Raw genomic sequence first — 16,773 nt, forward strand, 5'->3', positions numbered from 1 at the left:
GGCACAAATCTGAGTACAGAAAGACAAGTAGCAGGATCACGGGGCAGTACATTAACACCGCAAGGAATAAGACCTACGTCAGTCATATCAACCTAGGATAGAGTAGGGCAGGGGTCACAAGTCAGCAACACAGTACAGCAGAGTGATATGTCCAGGGGAACACCAGGCTGCAATCTGAAGTGTAGCAAGGGTTATTCCAGCAGGGTCACCACCAGGCAGTAACAAGGTACAGTTCAGAGATAAGTCCAGGAGAAAAAGGGCATCAACCTGAGAGGTATTAAGAATTAATTCAGCGTGAATCACTAGACCACAATATAATACACCAATGGAAGGGGAAGTAACTCACACTTGTAGTGTCTGCCCATCCCAATCAGCGCAGGTTCTATCCTCTATGTAGGAGCCCCCTTAAATCAACAGAGAAAGCCCTGCCTAGGCTCAGGTTCCTCTATTACCTATGGGAGGGACAACTGCAGGTTGTTGATCAGCAACTAACCATGCCTCCTGATGGCCACACATTTCATTGGAATCATGGCCTTTGTGTCCAGGAGGCTGGCTGTAATTCGAGCAGGGGCCTTATGCGGGCCATAGATGAGATGAAAAACGATTTTCGGATCGTTAGTGAGGTAATCGGTCGGCCGTTTTTTGTGATTTTTGACCTTTTAGATTATCGGTCCTGCTGGAAAATAATCGGCCAAATTTGTTGTTCTGCCGATTTTCGCGGCAATGATGGACAAATTTGCCAATCTTTTTCCGATATTTAAAAATGCGCATGAGCAGTGACATGAAAGAAGAAGGAAAAGAAGAAAAGGAAAAAAATAGAATATGAATGAAAAGAAGAAATAGAATATGAAGAAGAAAAAGAAGAAATAGAATAAGAAGAAGAAGTGGAAAAAAAAAAGAATGTCAGTCCAATATTATATTTGACATTTAAAAGAATAGCAACATTGTATCTACTTGTATCCGAATAGAAACATCTGTATCCAAAATGGATATAAATAGATACAATGTTGCAACTTTTTCTTCTTCTGCATATTCTATTTCTTCTTTTTATTCGTATTCTATTTCTTCCTCTTCTTCATATTCTATTTCTTCTTCTTCTTTATATATTCTATATAATTGCCGGCCGTAGACAGGACAAAAATTAGCCGACCTTTTTTTACCAATAGTGGTAATAACGACCGATTTTTCGGTTTTCAAAAAAAAAAACGCCCGGTTTTCTCCCCGTCTATGGCCTGCATTACGCTCAGACATGAGTAGCTTTTTCATGGTGTCTTAGTAAGGGGTCTTGTGGCAGTTGTAGTTCAAATCAGCTTGCTGCTCTGCTGGGGGTTGTTGGTGTGGGAGCGGGGAAGGGTGTCATTTGCAGTGAGCAGGGGGAGGGGACTGGGACCTGTGACAGGATGCTTATGGCCACACCTGCCACATCTTACACTGTGTTTATAAATACTCACAAAAAGAAGAGCTGAGGAAATGAAATGAGAAAAGCTTTTTTTAATTTACAATTTAATGTTTCTTCTGCATTTTGGATAGTGTATTTTAATGGAATGATCTGTCTTTCCCTCCTGTATCGTGATCTCCTCCTTTTAAGGGTTGCACCAATATTAGGATTGGTCTAAGTCAGTGTTTCTCAACTCCAGTCCTCACGGACCCCCAACAGGTCATGTTTTCAGGATTTCCATTATTTTGCACAGGTGATTTGATCAGTTTCACTGCCTTAGTAATTACCACAGCTGTTTCATCTGAGGGAAATCCTGAAAACATGACCTGTTGGGGGTCCATGAGGACTGGAGTTGAGAAACACTGGTCTAACTGTATTTGGAACAGACTGCAGCAGATAAGGTGTTTCCCACATTCCAGAGAAGAAACATCTGAAGTTAATAAAACCACCACGAAGGTGTGCTCCTCATTCCCAGACACAAATCCTAAAATCTCCACAGTTTAAACACCATTTAGGTTTAGAGGTAAAAGAACTTGAACAAACTAATTTTTACATTTTTTTAACCACAGTCCAAATACACATTTTGCGTTTGTTTTTTATTTTTTTTTTACACTAAAGGCATTTGCTACAAAATCCTTAAATTAAGCATGTATCAAGTACATGAAAAATCACCTCGTGTTGCAAAAGTTAGCTTACATCTAGTTAAAATGAACCTTCCCATTCCAACCGTATTTTAAAAGTAGTGAAAATGTTTTAAACTGCTCTATCAGCTGTTTAACATACATTACGTAAAACATGCAAACTAAATCATTGCTGTTGCTTATATACAAATTTTGTCTTTTTGTCAAAAGTCAGCAGCCATACCCTCAAGTCATTCTCCTATCACTCTCCTGACTGCTTTGCATAGAGCAGTGAGCCATGACTGTCACAAGGACAGATGTCTGATGTGCAGGCTGTAACTGAAAACCTGGTTTCGCCATAACCATGCTGTGTGAGAGGGCAGATAGCTGAGTCTAATGGGGGAAATAACTGGTTCTCCAGGCCAGACTTGTGCAGAGTTTTTGTTTGCTGGTTAAAGTGGTATTAACCACTTGCTGCCCGCCAATAGTACATTAACTGCTGGTGGGAGCCTCCCAAGGGCTCAGCGACATACTCGTACTATCACTGATCACTGTATTAGTGTCATTAGCAACGCCAAACAGAGTCAGCATCCCTCTCAGTCAGTGTCAGTTAGCAACAGTCCCTGGTTGCCTGCCACACTATCACAGTCACACTATAAGTCACTAACATTACTAGTATTTATGGGTCGGTGTCCTGGTCAAGGTCAGAAATATACTAAGGTCTCCAATAGTATAGTGTCCCCAAAAACGCAGCGTTAGCAGCATCAGCCCTGATCACTGCCAGCATTTGCGTTAGCCCCCCAACAAATGCAGTGCGAGTATAATTTTACTGATCACTGCCACCTCTGATACATTGTCCACAAAACCGCAGTGTTAGCAAGATTAGGCCTGATCCCTGCTAGCACTAGCAGTTAACTTTATTTCTAGAGTACAACCAGTCCCTGATTGCTAGCTAGGAAAACTTTTTCCCCATAGTTGCCACTAGGTACCTTTTAAAGTTAGTGCCACAAATGTCCATAAAAAGGGTACACTAGTGATGTGGTGTTCAGGATTCTGAGCAAGACAAATGAGCAAGAAGGGGAGGCCTCACTGTCAGAATCAGGCTCAGAATATGAACCTGTAGAAAGCAGCGGCACCCTGACAGCTAGCATGAATAATGGTGAAGAGGTCCCTGCTACAACCAAGTGTACCCGACCTCATGTTGTTGAAGTGCTAGAAACACATGATTATGCTCAGATGCAGCAGGGAACAAGTACAAGCGCTGCACTACCCTTTGTTGAACTGGCAAGCACCAGTAGTGTAGTACATCCTGGCCTTTTAGACACCAGCACTGCAGTGTTTCATGGTGAAGTGGGCGAATGCCAGCATTGCAGTAGAAGCTGGTGAGGAGGCTAGCACTCATAGCATAATGCAACTGCAGTCATCAAGATTTTAAGAACATGGCCATAGAGCCCATAGTAGCTTTTTAGAGGTGCTTGCAAACCCTAACTGGCTGCCCCTAGATTCAGCAGCACCCATTATATCCCCATTCACAGCCCAGTCTGGGGTTAGGGTGGAAACCTGTCAATGCCCCTTGACATTCTGAGCTGTTTTTCACCATAGACTTCTATAATTTGATTGTGGACCAAAGTAATGTTAATGCCCAACACTACAGCACCGCCAACTCAAATTCATACCTTGCCATGCCATTTGAGTGGAAACCTATCAGAGTTTCTGAATTTATAACTTTTTTGGGCCTAACCCTTTACAAAAAGAATGAATTGTGGTCATAATGGTCCACAGACCCGATTCATTAATATGCCCATTTTCTCTGCTGCAGTGGCAATGAAAAGATATGAGAATAATGCGTTTTATGCAATTCAGTAACAATAACCTCTGTAGTCCCCAGAGTGACCCTGACTATTATCAGTTCCACAAAATTCAGTCCCATCATAAATTACCTGTCCCAGAAGTTTGCAGATGTGTATTCGTCCCAACAAAACATCTGCCTAGACAAGTCCCTTGTACATTTTACTGGCAGGCTTGCAATCAAACAAAATACCATGCCTCTTATCAAATACCTAGGAGTGTCAACTTTCCAAAAAAGGATCATTTGGGAGGTGTTTATATGATCCTGGTATTTTAATGTCTCCAAAACTGAAATAGGTAGTCAGCAAATCAAATGTGCAAGTTACACCCTTTGGAAGCCTGCAGGTGCTCATTGGATTTTGGGCTCCCGTATGCAGCTAGGCTCCCAAAAATTCTTGCACATGTGGTATCCTCATACTCAAGAGATGTAGCAGTATTTGTTTTGGGTTGTGATACCACATATACCCATGACGTGTGTGAAAAATATCTCAGCTAAGTAACAGTATCAAAAAAGAAAAAACATTTTTTGTAATTTTCCAAAAACCTGTGGCAAAAAATAAAATCTTCCATGGATTCAACATGCTTCTCATGTAAATATCTTGGGATGTCTACTTTCCAAAAAGCGGCCATTTGAGGGGTGTTTGTACTGTGGAATACATTTTGGCCTAAATTTATGAAGATATTTTATTTTATTGGATATGTTTTATAACAGAAAGTAGAAAATATTGTTTTTATTGTTTTTATTTTGGGTTTAATACCACATTAATCACTTCCTGTCCAGCTGCTGAGAATACATTAAGGGCCAGTTCACACTACCTACGTTTCAGTTGTTTTTTTTGCATCCAAAAAGCACAGAAAGTACGTTATATGGTTGTCAATGTCATAGTTCACATCAGCGCTTGCAGTTCCAGTGCATTCCGGATGTAGAAAAATAAAGTAGAACATGCTGCATTTTTTCTGCACAGAACTATACTAGAACGCCGCAAAATGCATAACAAATGCACCAGAACGCATCTGGACTGCGTTTCTATAGTGTGAACCGGCCCTTATACATGACCTGCTTTTGATAGCTACCATCCAACACCGTATGCAGCTGCTGGCTGTAAAACCCAATGATCACTGAAAACTCCACTAAAAAATAAATCAGTAACCAATTAAAGTGGTTCATAATCATGTGATCACTATGTCAGCTATGACAGTGATAGGATGGATGCTAAATGTTTCTTTCAGAAAATAATAGTTTCAGTTTGCAGAGGCCAGTAGATGAGTAGTGTGTCTCGGTATAATACTGTAAATGTCTGATAAAGTTAGAATATTAAATAAAAAATTACTAAATGTTAAAAAATAAATAAAAATATTGCATCTAGTTCACACTAGATGCAAATCAGTGTGCTTTTTTTCTGCATCAAAAATGCATGCACAGTGTTTTCCATGTATTCCAATGGCCCTGGTTCACACTAGTGTAGTCAGTTCCAGTCAGTTTCCGCTGCAGAAAAAAACAGAACAAAAAAATAGAACATGCTGCATTTTTTCAGTACAGAACTATACTGGAAGATAGCAAACTGCATCGGAACTGCATGTGGTGTGAACTGTAAGCAAAAACGTATCCGGAATGCATCCGGAGTGCATTTTTTTAGTGTGAATAAGCCCTAAAAGTTGTTCATTTGTCAACCTATAATGAAAAACAGGCAGAGCAAGGCTTTTATTAAAATCCTTATATGTCGCTTAAAAAAAATACTCATGGGGCCAGACAATTTTAGCAATTTCTCTAAATTGCACAAGACCAGAATAAAAAGAAGGTGCTACTGATTTTAAGGCCCTGTGATATTTGCAAAATGTTTATTAAAACAATATTTACGATAAAAATACACTAAAGTCATTATTAGCAGATACAAACAGCAGTCCTCTGCTCACACAGTCCCACAATTCCACAAAGAAAGGATAGTCATGCACCACTATAATGTCACAGATTAGATTAAGTACAACCCCAACCTTCCCTTGTGAGTGGTTATTGATCATGGTTCTAGTTGGTAATCCCTACTGTCCCCTTATATGCATACAACTGTGATGGTCCTATGTATGAGGCCAACTTTCTCAGCCACCCCAGTATGGGTAAGGGTCACCATACTATCCGAGTCCAGCAGCACTCAGTCACGAAGTTGATTCCCCCAGATGTCATTCTTACCACCCCTCAGTCAGATTCGGGTGGGCAGTGCAGACTCTCTAGGCATTGAAGGACATCTTCTGCGTAAGCTCCACGCTCCATGGCCACCTCCTGCAGGGGACACTGAACCTGGAAATAACCTTTGATGTGACCTTTGTTCTGGAACCACGCTTTGGGAAGCCAGGATAGTTACTCCCTAACTCCCTTGAATGCTGATTTCAGGATCCCAAGCAGACAGGGCCCTCGGGACTTGGCAGGTCCAAGCAGATCCTCCACCACAGTGTACCGCTCCACCAGTCAGCCATCTGGGGCTCCCGATGGCTGACCCACCACTGAAGTACACCAGGTAGCGCCATTTCATGGCTAGCTGCACCAGGTCATGCATTCAAAACTACAGTGACTGGCTGACCCAATGTCTCTAACAATGCATCCAGTGTATCAAAAAAGCAACAGTTACCCCAAGGTGGAATAAGATCTCCTCCTTTAGTTTCACACAGTCACTTTCATCAGAAGCTAGCAGGGCATAATTTGCCCTATGAAATTCCCCAGAGAGGAATGAGGCGATGAGGCTGGTCTACTGGTTTTGAGGCCATTCTTCTCTATCGGATGTGTTCTCAAACGTAGTCAGGAATGCTTCCATATCATCATGTCATCATGGGGAGTAGTTTTTTCAAGCTGTGGTTGGCCCTCACCATCCCCGGGTTGCTAATAGCAACAACCACCTTCAGCTAAAGAAGCTACCTGGGTCTGCTGAGCTTCCAGCTGCGCTGCCTGAGCCTGTATCAACAGACGCAAGGTCTGTTCCTGGTGTGTATGGGCTTCTGTGAATGCCTGCAGCTGGCGTGCCTGAACTTCCTCAACATAGCAGTTGGCTTCTGGAGACCTGCTGCTGATGTGTCTGTGCTTCCTCATGGTGGCGGTTGACTTCAGAGATCTGAACCAGGGGTTTTACAATCTCCATCATGTCTATGTCAGTGTTTCACAAAGCTTGTACCACTCTGAGCTGGGAAATACAAAGCAGTCAAAGGCTCTTTAAATGTCAGTATTTTGCTTTAAGCATCTTTCCTGGCTATATTTCCCCCATCCGATTACAAGTTGTAATATTTAGGGGAGTTTGGATCACCAGCCAGTGGTGTTGGTAAAAGTAAACAGTCTTTGCTAAAAGGAAAAATGAACCTGCTTGATTTCAGCATAAAAAAACAAAACAGTCAACACTTCTGGTACACAAAATAAGACTTTGGCTCGCCACCAGGATAAATTTGTCCCACCGCAGGGTTTTTTTGTCCATCCCTTCACTCAGGGTTCAGAAATGTTGCAAGAGCTCAGCAGCAGCATCTCAGCATCGAGCCAGTCCACAGTCCTCACATAGCTGTATCCTGTACCCAAGTAGGCGGCGCAGCGCCACTTGGGCATGCACAGTGGGCACCAGGCTGTGACGCCGCAAGCTGTCACAGCCTAGTGCCCACAACCCACAACTGAGGTGCCGGCGCTGTGGCGGAGAGAAGGGGAGAAGGGACCGCGTGGGTTGGAACATCGCTGGACCCTTGGTCAGGTAAGTATGTGTTTAACGGCTGAAACTTCACTTTCATAATCCTGGAAAAACTGTAAATAAATGTTCCCCTTTCTTCAGGATAACCCTGTAACCCCTCACCCGGCATAGGTGAGAATCCCTGAATACTCAAGTCTCTTGTTGTCCCCCTTAAAGGAACCACAACCCAAAAAATGAGGACACATGTCTGCCTTTTGGAATCCATTCCCACCATGCTGTACACTGTGTATAAAAAATATTTTAATCAGCTAGCTTTATCTATGTCATTTGTTGGTTATTGTGACCAAAGCCCTGATTTATGCTTTTGGGACCTATTTGTTAATTCCTTTTTTTTTTTCTTTTAAGAATATTCTTGGGTTTTTCTTTTGTTTGCAGCATTATGCTTCTCATAATCTATTTTAGCGGCTCTGGTGGAACTCTGTCTCTCCTGTTTTGTATTTTTTAAGGCCAGTCATTTCTGCTTCATTGCTGTTTAAACAGTATCTGCACTTCTGCTGTGAAAAAAAAAAACATTCCCCTCTGGGTAATTCATGTACATTGTGAGATTCTTAAATTTTGTTGCAGACTCCTACCTTTTGTCATTTTAAAGAAATAGCTGTCTGTTGGTCGGTGTCCATCTGCAAAGTAAATGTGAATAGAATTAACTTTATAATTATCAATTTGAAGCTGCCAAAATGTATTCTGCTACATGTCTTTGGTAAAATCCCAATACGTGTATGTCAATTGGTTTGTGTGAAAGTTACAGTGTCTACAACCTATGGTATATATACATTGGAATTTACACAACTTTTATTTTCTGACTATCATTTCTTGAGGTGCTAAAATGCCAGGGCAGTACAAAAACCTCCCGAATAGCCCCCTTTTTGGAAAGAAGACACCTCAAGGAATTTGAGAGGCATGTCAAATCCATGAAAGACTATTTTTTGCCACAAATTTCTGGATTTTTATTTTTAACACAAAGTTGTCACTTAAATTATATATGGCTCACACGTGCCATGGCTATATGTGGAATAACACCCCAAAACACATTCTGCTACTTCTATCAAGTATGGGGATACCACATGTGAAAGACTTTTTGGCAGCCTAGCCACATACACGCCCCCAAAATCCAAAGACCACATTCAGGCTTTCACAGGGCATATTTCCTCATGTCACTTCCTCACTACCTATCACAGTTTCTAGAGCCCTAAAGTGCCAGGATACTACAAACACCCCCTCCCCAATGACCCCTTTTAGACATCCCAAGGAATTTGATAAGAAGCATGGTGAGTATTTTGCAGATATCATTTTTGTCACAGGGTTTTGAAAAAGAAAAAAAAAACACTTTTTGGTTTCTTTTTTTATTTTCTAAAAATTGTGGCAACGAATGAGATCTGCAAAATACTCACCATGCCCCTTACCAAATACCTTGGAGTGTCTACTTTCCAAAAAGGAGTCATTTGGGGGGGAGGGGGGCTTCTACTATCTTGTCATTTTAGGGCCAACATTAGAAGCTTATGCCACACATCACCCACTCTTCTACCAGTTGAAGAACAAGCCATTTATATATATATATATATATATATATATATAAATAAATCCGGTGAATTAACAGACAAGTACCAAAAACTGTTTTTTCATGTAAACAAAAAGTGTCAGAACAGGCTTGTTCTTCAACTGGTAGAAGAGTGGTTGATGTGTGGCATAAGCTTCTAATGTGTATATATATATATATATATATATATATATATATATATATATAAATCCGGTGAATTAACAGACAAGTACCCAGTTTATTAGCTAGAAAATTACTTTGAACCCCCAAACAATATATATATTTTTTAACCTCCCTAGCGGTCTGATTATGTCAGTATTTCTGTGCTCAAAGCAGTTACATTGTTTTCAATGGAAATATGTTGTTTTTTTATTGTAAGCCTGTAATTCTTAGGAATAACTCACTGAAATCTGTCCAAACAAGAGTCTAGTAAACATCCCGGGTATGATAAAATTTGAAACGTGAAATCATAAATTATAATATAATAAATAATCATAAAAAAAATAATATAATAATAATAAATTTAATTCAATAATGTCATCAAAACAAAAACACTGAAATTTGAAATAGAGCACCAAGTTCGCACATCGCTGAGCTCAGTCGCAAAATCGTTTTCAGTGTCTGATGACGAATTTCCCCAAAAATCATTATCACCCAATTCTGCAAGTGGTTCTAATTTACTATCGCTGTTCTCTAGCCATTCTAAAACCACTTTTGACCTAAAGGGACGCTTTTTGGATGCCATGGACGTTTCTCAGGTTCCAGGCAGTAAGGACGGTAAAAATGCAAGAAGGGCACAGGACAAAGCACTAGGGACAAAATATATGTGAAATGGTTTGATACAGTAATGGAATACTATCAGATTTTAGTGTATTCAGTGAATGTCACATTTTTACATTTTTTAAATTCCCGCTGGTTCCGTCTCCCGTATGTCCCGTACATCACGACGCTCGCAGGGAATGGAACCCGGAAGACAGATGCCGGCATCGGCCGAAGGACATGGCCAGGGATGCTGCAGGGGGGACATAGTGGGACCACAGGACAAGATAAGTGCTGGAGGGATCCTAGAGCAACGCAACAGGGTAATCCCAAGTGTAGCTCAGGTTACCGCTTCTAATACTGAAAGTTAACCCTGAGCTACACTCAGGAATACCGCCAGGAGGGTTAAGCAAAGGCCCTAGAGAATAAAACAGTGGGTGTGATATTTTTAAAGTCACGCAGTATTTGTGGGGCGATCTTTCAAATGCTAATTTTTGGAAAAAAAAAAACTTTTTGGAATTTTAATGCACAAAAACACAATATATTGTCAAACTGTTTGATAAAATATAAAAGATGATGTTACGTCGAGTAAATAGATACCAAGCATGACACGCTTTAAAATTGCACATGCCCGTGCAACAGCGACAAACTACGTATATTTTTAACATTGATAGATGATGCTTTAAAAGCCTTTAAAGGTCACATATTTACACAAGAGTTCTAAAGCTAGAATGACTGCCATCGATTTGACGTTCGCGGTGATACCTCACGTGCATGGTGCAATCTATGTTTACATACCGATACGGGACAGACATTTGCGTTCACCTTTGCGCATGAGCACACATTTTTTATTTAGATTTTGTTTTTGGGTTTTTTTTACACTGTTTCTTTTTTTTCTTTGTTTCTTTTTTTTAATTACTTTTATTATTATTACAGGGGATGTAAATATATCCTGTGATAGCAATAGGCCGTGACAGGTACTCTTTTCTGAGAAATCTGGGATCTAGTAGATTATAGATCTCTCCTGTGCCCTTAAAGCATCTGATCACACCAAAATTGGTATAATCAGATGCTTACACAATTAACAAATGGCGTTGTTTATATTAGTTTCCAATCAGCTTCTATGGTTAGCCAGCAGAACTGCTGGCTGTATTCCCAGATTTCCCTGTGGGATGGGAGAGCCTAAAAAGATTTGGAAATTGGTGGGTGGGGGGGGTGGGAGTCTCTTCCCGCTGCTTGTCAAAATGATCCAGCAGCTAATTAGACTCTAGCATTGCTTTTACATGAAAGTCAACCGCCAGCTGAAAGAAGCAAAACCAGGGTGATGCCTGTAGCTGCCATTGGCTCCTGCTTCTGTCAATCACAGCCAGTCAGCCAATGCAGAGAGAGAGGGGATGGGGCCAAGCCACAGCTCGTTGTGTGAATGCACACACAGAGCAGCGAGTGCCCCCAAAAGCAAGCTGCTTGCTATGGGAGCACCAAAAAGAAAAGAGGAGTCAGAAGAGCCAGCAGGGGACCTAAGAAGAGGAACATCCAGGTTGCTCTGTGCAACACCATTACACAGAGCAGGTAAGTATAGACATTTTTGTTATTTTACAAAACAAAAAAAAAATGTACCTTTAGTATCGCTTTAAGGCAGTTCTGAAGGCAAAAGGGGGTCCAACCCAGTACTAGCAAGGTGTATCTAATAAAGTGGCCGGTAAGTGTATGTAGCAGCAGATAACACAGACATATGATGAATCGGGTCTGTGGACATTGTTGTACGTATAAATTGCTTTGGCTCACAATCAACTGATACAAATCTTCCGTGAAAAACAGCAGAGGGGCTAAACGCTAGTGCTGGCAGCAAACAAGGCTGATCTCGCTAACAGTGCCTTTTTGAGGACACTATACTATGGAGGCACTAGTATAGTTCTGTTCGTGATCAATATATTGAGCCACACAAACACTATACTAGTAATGGCAGTGATCAGCAACCTATAGCATGAGTGCGATAGTGTGTGGGCAATCTAACACTAGCTGACCCTAGCTGGGAAGGGCACTTACAGAGCCCAACACCATCTGATGTCGCTAGTGGCAGTAATACAGTGATCAGTGAAAAATTCTATAAACTGACACTGTACTTATGACACTAGCTGGGTGGCAGGGTGAGCAAAGGGTTAATAGGGGCGATCAAAGCGTTAAATTTGCTAATCTAACGTGTGTGTGTGTGTGTGTGTGTGTGTGTGTGTGTGTAAAATGTAGTGCTTTTACTCCCATGTTCTCTCTTCTCTCCTTGGAACAAAAGGGTGGGCATCGGGGGGCGCATGCTCACTCACACCCGGAAATAGAAAGTGACGTAAGGATACATCACTTTGCCTAGAGCCGCAGCTCACCCACACATTGCAGGCAGACAGCAAGTAGTTTAAAAAAAAAAAAATCTCAATACAGTATTTTTTTTATTTTACATTGTATTATTATTATTTTAAATACTTTCCTCAGAGTAGTACAATGTTACCAATGCGATCAGGGATTTTTTTTTTTTTACACTTTGCATTGCAGGAGCAATAAAGATTATTTTTCCTGCAATGCAATGCTTGCTTTGAACTGTCAATGCGTTACGTTTATGACAGTTCAAAATAATGCTCGAAAGAGCAGGGCCCTCGAACCCCTCGTGTATAGTTTTGTTACTGTATTGTCTCATCTACTGTCCCCCACTATAATGTACAGCGCTGAGCAAACCTTTTGGCGCTATATAAATACTGTATAATAATAATAATAATGTGATCTGTGATTGGCTCCAGCTGGTCACATGGTACAGGTTGCTGTGATTGGCCCCATGTATCATGTCAGAGCTGTGGGCCAATCACAGCTTACCAGGAAGAGAAACAGAGCTGTTATGAATCAGATTGATTCATAACAGCTTTATTAACATTGTAATCATGTGATCGCATAGCGATCACATGATCAATGGGTTCCATTCGCTGGGATCTGCATTCTGCTTTGTCCAGTGGACACAGACCCGCCTGTGTTGATATAGTCAGAGCGACGTACGGGTATGTCACTTTGGAAGTAGCTGCCACCCATCCACAGTACATTGTGGGCGGGTGGGTGGGAAGAGGTTACTCAACGGGATGCAATGGCAAATTTTATTGTTTAACATACCCTTAGAACACTAACCACCTAATTTTGATCCATGTATGAGCAGGCTGGTTGTACAGAAGTTGATTTAGCAATCAATTTCTGTACAAGCAGCCTGTCAGGTTTTTCCCAAAAGATCAGTGCCGATTGTGATGATTGTGCGCAATAGAGACATGGACACTGTACATGACAGCCATCTTGTTAGGCCTCAACCATTTTGTCTCTCCTCCCTCTTGAAATGGAATTTATAGCTGTAAGTTGAACGGAGTTCAGAAGGGCATCCTATCTTAACCATTTGACGCCTGGCCTATGGCCAAATGGCGTCCGCAAAAATGCATTACCCTTCCGGGAGGACGCCATATGGCGTCCTCCCGCACATGCGCAGTTCGCGCGCTTGCAGAGCCTTACTATGGTAACATTGTACTACTTTGGACATAGCGAAATATGAAAAAAAAATCTTAAAAAAAATGTAATAAAAAATTTAAAATAAAAAAAATAAATAAATAAAAATATATATATTTTTTTCACACTGTCACCAGTCAGTGTCCCTGATCACCGCCATGCCAGTTATATGATGACGCTGTACTGCACTGGTGACAGTATGAAAAAAAAAAATTGTGAAAATAATTTTTTTTATTTTTTCATTTTCCAAAAAATTATGAAAAAAAAATACAACTTCAAAAAACTCGCCATGCCTCTTATGAAGTACGTCGGACTGTCTACTTTGCAAAAAGTGGTCATTTGGGGGATATCTGTACTATTCTGACATTCTTGGACCTCAAGAAATTAGATTGGCTGTCAGTACTTCAGGATTGATCAATATTCAGATCTATACCATAGTTTGTGAACTCTATAACTTTCCTACAAACTAAAAAATACATCTTAATTTGGGTTATTTTCACCAAAGACGTAGTAGAATACATCTTGGCCTAAATTTATGAAGAACAATTATTTATTTGCAAACTTTTATAACAGAAACAAAGAAAAACATGTTTTTTTTTCAAAATTTTCGGTCTTTTTTGTTAATTTAGCAAAAAATAAAAACCCCAGCGGTGATTAAATACCACCAAAAGAAAGCTCTAGTTGTGTGAAGAAAATGATAAAATTTTAGTTTGGGTACAATGTTGTATGACCGTGCAATTGTCATTCAAAGTGTGAGAGCGCTGAAACCTGAAAAATGGCCTGGGCAGGAAGGTGTAAAATTGCACAGTATTGAATTGGTTAAATAAAACACAGATAAATGAAGCTCCAGGGCTGTAAACCACTAACTAGTCTGGTGCAGGAGGTCTGCTTTGAAAACCACTTTCCTCTGCCCGATCGTAAAACAATAACTCAGTCAGTAATAACCTGTTAGGCCATTAGGGTTAGAGCATGCCATAAAATGTCCATTCCACATGTAACTAATTTCACATACAATTCATAGAGTTCAGCAGGAACTTGGCACATTAATATTAGGTATATAGTTGGATAGATCATTTTAATGTGAGTCAAACAAGATCATACATGACTATATTAGCACCTAGGAGAGAGAAGAAAGCAGTCTCTTCCATCTTGGGTGACAAGGGTACGCTGTGTTTGGTATCCCTGGGTTTGAAATATAATTCTGAATATTAATCTGCCAGTTGCTAGAATACCACCTGTACATGCTGGAAGTTATTAATATTAGTATGAAAACTATATATATTTTTGTATATGTGTACTAGTTCTTGTTGCACACTTACGCATCAGAGATGGACGCTGTCCTACCATTTTGTTAAGCTTCCCCATTTTCTCCCCTCATTCCTTCCCCCCTACCTTCCTGAGAGGCAAAGTGACAGATATGGCTGGTTATGGGTCACTGACAGGCCAAGGCACCTAGTTGGGTGCCTATCAGTCTGCGAAAGTGTAGCCTTTCTCACCTAGGCCAGGATAAGGCCAGCATTCCCAAAAGAGACAGAGCCTCTCTGCCCAAGAACCTGTGTAATTTCTCACCTCGTAACAGAGATAAGGCAGCTTTCCCAGGAATTGAAAGAATTGTAACCTCATAAAACCTAGCTCAGCGTAGGTGGCAGGATCAGATAACTTCTGGTAAAATCAGTTTTTCCCCTATGTTTCATATCTTTTTTTGTTTACAAACGATTTTATTGTACATGAGTAGACAGTAGAACAACAGCACACTTTAAAAGTGATATTGTCAGCAAAAACAAGGCACTTTTGAAAAGTACAATACATAAAGGTATATTAACATAACAAAGAAGATAAGAAAAAAAAGAGGAAGTTACAAGTGCATGAAGTACGTAAACGACAAAGTAGGTTAGGTGATACACCTGTCAATAGTACATGCCAGCCAACTTTTACTGGGGATGTTATTAAGCATGTAATAAGTGTCTGCAATCTCTCCATGACTCCCATTTTTTATCGTATAAGTGCATCTTATCCAGTAGGGTATAATGAATGCGTTCCATAAGCATTACAGTGTCAATTCTGTGTAAAACGGAGTCCAAGGGTACAACATTGGACCTCCAATGTAGGGCAATAGACCATAAAGTGGCAATACATAATGTGTGTATCAATCTCAGATTGGCATCAGAGACCCCTGGGATATGGGCCCCCAATAAACAGGTCTGCATGGACAATCGTATCGGGGCACCCGACAATAAGGCAGCGACCTCAGAAATCCTACGCCAGATCAAAGATATGGTCGGGCAATCCCAAAATATATGAACCAAAGTACCCGTGCAGTCACAGCCCCGAAAACATAGAGGGGACGCTTGTGGAAACAGTACATGTAGTCTTGACGGGGTATAATACCATCTGGTTAGAACTTTAAGGGCCGTCTCACGAACCGAAAGAGATCTAGAGCTCTTGCATATATTATCCACCATGGAATCCCAATCCTCATCCGAAAAAGTGACGCCACAATCCTCCTCCCATTTTCGTCTGTACAAAGGGGGAGCATGAAAAAGACAGATCAAAAATTGGTGATAAAGATTTGAGATAAGACCCCTACCCCTGGGAGAGTCACGGCTGATACGTTCAAAAAAGGAAATCGGAGAGGATGGGGTAAGGCCAAAGTGCGCCTTAAAAAAGTGCCTAATCTGTCTATAACGAAGGTACTCACGAAGAGGAACATCAAACAACACGCGCAGCATATCAAAGGTAATATAAGATCCTCCTCTTTGGAAATCAGATAATCTGATAAAAGATCGATCATACCACCAACGAAACATATGAGGGGAAGAAAAGGCTACAACAAAAGTAGGATCCCCAAAAAATGACACACCTTGGGGAATAGAAGAGACTAAACCCAATTTAGATTTGTGTTTGGACCAAAGCGTCAGTGAGTGAGTCACTATGGAGTTATGAAAAACAGTCGATCGGGGGGAGATGTTAGACCATAAAATTCCCGGTAAATAAAAAGGACTTATCGACTGAGACTCAAACTTGATCCAGGGGATTTGAGAGTTAATAGTAGCCCATTGTGACAATTGCGCAAAACGAGCCGAGAGATAATATAGCCAAAAGTTAGGAAGACCGAGACCTCCCGACCGTTGTGAGCGATACAAAATGGATGAGGCAAAACGTGGATGCTTATTTCCCCAAATAAAATTATTAATAGTCCGCTGAAAATGATCCAAAAAGGTTTTTGAGACCGGAACTGGAAGTGCTCTAAAAAGATAAAGCAATTTGGGCAAAATATTCATTTTAACCGCCGTGACTCTACCCAGAAAGGAGATATGATAACCGTGCCAGATCTTCAGT

General features: G+C 40.8%; 1 protein-coding gene across 18 annotated transcripts in view; it reads right to left on the minus strand.

The window, feature by feature from the left end:
* The window catches only part of PLEKHA6 (pleckstrin homology domain containing A6), a 605,411-nt gene that overhangs the window by 375,077 nt on the left and 213,561 nt on the right, over positions 1-16,773 (minus strand). For 15 of the 18 annotated variants that reach the window (XR_016311607.1, XR_016311610.1, XR_016311602.1 and 12 more), the window contains one exon: positions 8,192-8,236. The exons of the other annotated variants lie outside the window; for them this stretch is intronic. The gene's annotated coding sequence lies outside the window, so the exon portion shown is untranslated. The remainder of the gene's footprint in view (positions 1-8,191; positions 8,237-16,773) is intronic. 18 annotated transcript variants of the gene reach the window in all.

The sequence above is a fragment of the Staurois parvus genome, unplaced genomic scaffold (assembly GCF_062004578.1).
Source record: "Staurois parvus isolate SC_StPar_1 unplaced genomic scaffold, SC_StPar_1.0 ptg000074l, whole genome shotgun sequence".
In the NCBI taxonomy this organism is placed as follows: domain Eukaryota; kingdom Metazoa; phylum Chordata; class Amphibia; order Anura; family Ranidae; genus Staurois; species Staurois parvus.